This window comes from Montipora capricornis, chromosome 14 (assembly GCF_036669925.1).
Source record: "Montipora capricornis isolate CH-2021 chromosome 14, ASM3666992v2, whole genome shotgun sequence".
Lineage (NCBI taxonomy): Eukaryota > Metazoa > Cnidaria > Anthozoa > Scleractinia > Acroporidae > Montipora > Montipora capricornis.
The window spans coordinates 35,070,786-35,073,285 of record NC_090896.1 but is presented as its reverse complement, the minus strand read 5'-3'; the positions used below and the strand labels follow the sequence as shown (position 1 = coordinate 35,073,285).

General features: G+C 39.1%; 1 non-coding gene across 1 annotated transcript in view; it reads right to left on the bottom strand.

Moving 5' to 3' along the window:
• Nucleotides 1-55, bottom strand: part of Trnaw-cca (transfer RNA tryptophan (anticodon CCA)) — a 72-nt gene extending 17 nt beyond the window's left edge. Inside the window, exon 1 of the tRNA in view lies at nucleotides 1-55. This exon is cut by the window's left edge and continues 17 nt beyond it. This is a non-coding gene — a tRNA (tRNA-Trp).
• Between the last annotated feature and the right edge of the window lie 2,445 nt (nucleotides 56-2,500).

Sequence of the window (2,500 nt, the reverse complement as noted above, 5' to 3'; positions counted from 1 at the left end):
GAACACGCAGCCTTCTGATCTGGAGTCAGACGCGCTACCATTGCGCCACGGAGTCGACTAGAGGCGTCCTTTGGTAGAAACATACGATAAGACTCTCAAACCCATCCACGAACAAAGATCATGCGCACGATAGAAGTCTTGACACCGAGGTCTGTTTTTGCTGGCGTTGACCTGATTGGGCAGTAGAAAATGATGTAATTGGATTCTCTTGTCAGCCTTGATGTCGCTTTGCTAGTATACTAATTTGAACAAACTCCGCTGACCCGTTGCCATTCACTACTGGCACCTTACAAATGGCTTATTGATAAAATGAACAGTACATCCAAACCGCGACAGTGCTTCAATGCTTTGGAGCTCCAACTGGACGATTGGGAGATCGTGCGACAATTTAAACATTTTTTAATGCTTTTGACTTTGCAAAAAACTAGCTAGATCTGTAATTCATAGCATTTTTTCTAAGCAGGTCTTTGCATAGAAAAGTTTTAGAGTTCTTTTACAGACAATGCATACAATTAGGAACAACAATAAAAGCAAGTTGACACACGCTAACACCAACTTGGTGTGGCCAACACATTACGCATGGGGACAACCATTTCACCCGATCATTTAGCAGCCATGGACAGCTGTTTCGGCCTTTTGGGCCTCATTAGCATGATGTAGCTAACATACCAGACGAATGTTTTTAGCACCCCTTTAAGTGGCAGCTTCAGATGCCAAACATGTGGTAAGCCATGCTGATGAGGGTTGGTGTTAGCGTGTGTCATCTTGCTTTTACTGTTGATACAAATAGGCCATTTTCGGAATATCAATCATTCAGCTTGATAGTAAGGCAGTGAGGACAAAAACAATAGAAACACGTTGGAATGAATATGAACAATATTTGCATGTCATCCACTTTCCTTTGTCTTTGTCCCCTAAACCTCTCTTTCAAGCTGAATTTTAATATATCGGAAAAGGCCTTTTGAGGGATCGCGCGAATTTTTGTAGAATTTTAGCGTAAAAAAGCAATAAATTGTGGGTAGAATTTGTCCTCTGTCTTATTATGAAGGAGCTAAATTTTTTATTTGTTTTGGTTCCTAAATTTTTCAGGTATTCATAAATGCCTGTCAAGAAATTATTCTTTTGTCTTTGTGCTAATCATCCTAACTAGCCTCTGTTTGGAACAAAAATTCGTTTGAATTTTGTTCGTGTTTACGAGGCTAGTTAAGATGATTAGCATAAAGACAAAAGAATAATTACTTAGTCGCCATTTATGAATACGGTCTATTCAACTTATACGACGTACAGTCTACTTTGGACTTCAAAACTACTTCAACGAAACAAAGATTTTAAACAAGCTGAGAAGATTCACAATAGGCAGTTTCCGATATCCCGGGTATCCACTAGACTAACGAGACAACCTCCCGGAAAATCGATTTTTTAGAGTATTGAAATAGTAGTACCCAGCAAAACAATTGAAAATTAACCGTCTTCAACGGGGTTTTTAGATCTAAATACTGTAGATCAGCGGGGCATAGCTTAGAAACGCTATTTCTTTTTGAGCTAAAGCTGTAATTCTGCCTGTTTTCATTCTTTTAAGAGCGGTAAGCTTGTCAATATTAACATGGGATATTGCGTCGTGTAATTGTTACACGATGTTTGTTGACACAAACTTCGCTGCTTTTCTTATGTAAATAGAAACTCGTTGGCAGTACAACAACATGATTTACATAAGAAAAGCAACGAGGTTTCTATCAAAACATGGTCAACTCCAGCATCGCTGTTATTCAAACTCCTGGTAACTGACCACAGAACTGTAAAATGGGTTGATACGGCGCCATTTTGTCTCACACTGCGATGTTACCCTATTGTATTTGAATTTTCGCAGATGTGAACAGAACCATAATTGAATAAAATTGAATGGAGTATGATACCCTGAATTGTACTTCAGTTGACCATGATAATCAACGTTGAGTGTGAACACGTTGTTGGTAAATTTATTTAGTATGATCGTTTGGAGGATCGATTCTAGTCACAACCCCGTAAAATGGTCTGTTGCTCAGCTTGTCCAGCTAAGCGTGAGGATCGCTTCTCTCATTTGTTGGGTTCCATCATTATGGTTAGGTTGAAACAGGAAAGAGGTGATGTCGGGATTGTGAGGTAGTGGACAAAAGTAAACGAAATCAAGGAACTAAGTTTTTTGCATGCAATTCCTAAAAAAATTACACCTTGTTCCAAAATGGCCGCCATTTTAGAAATTGGCCCTTTTGGCGTCGTTCAAGGTTAAATATTCTTTTGAATTTTACGCTTGAAAGCGAGGGCAAAAGGGCCAATAGACCTTAATCACGATGGCCGCCATGTTGGATTTGCTATTATCATGCAAATTAGCTACACACTTCTGAGGGGGTAAACGACACAAGTTCGAGAGGTTATAACGAACATCTTAGCCACACAGATAATTTGTTTCACGTTCATTGAATGTTTATCACCTAGGTAATACAATAGAATGATTACACAAGCT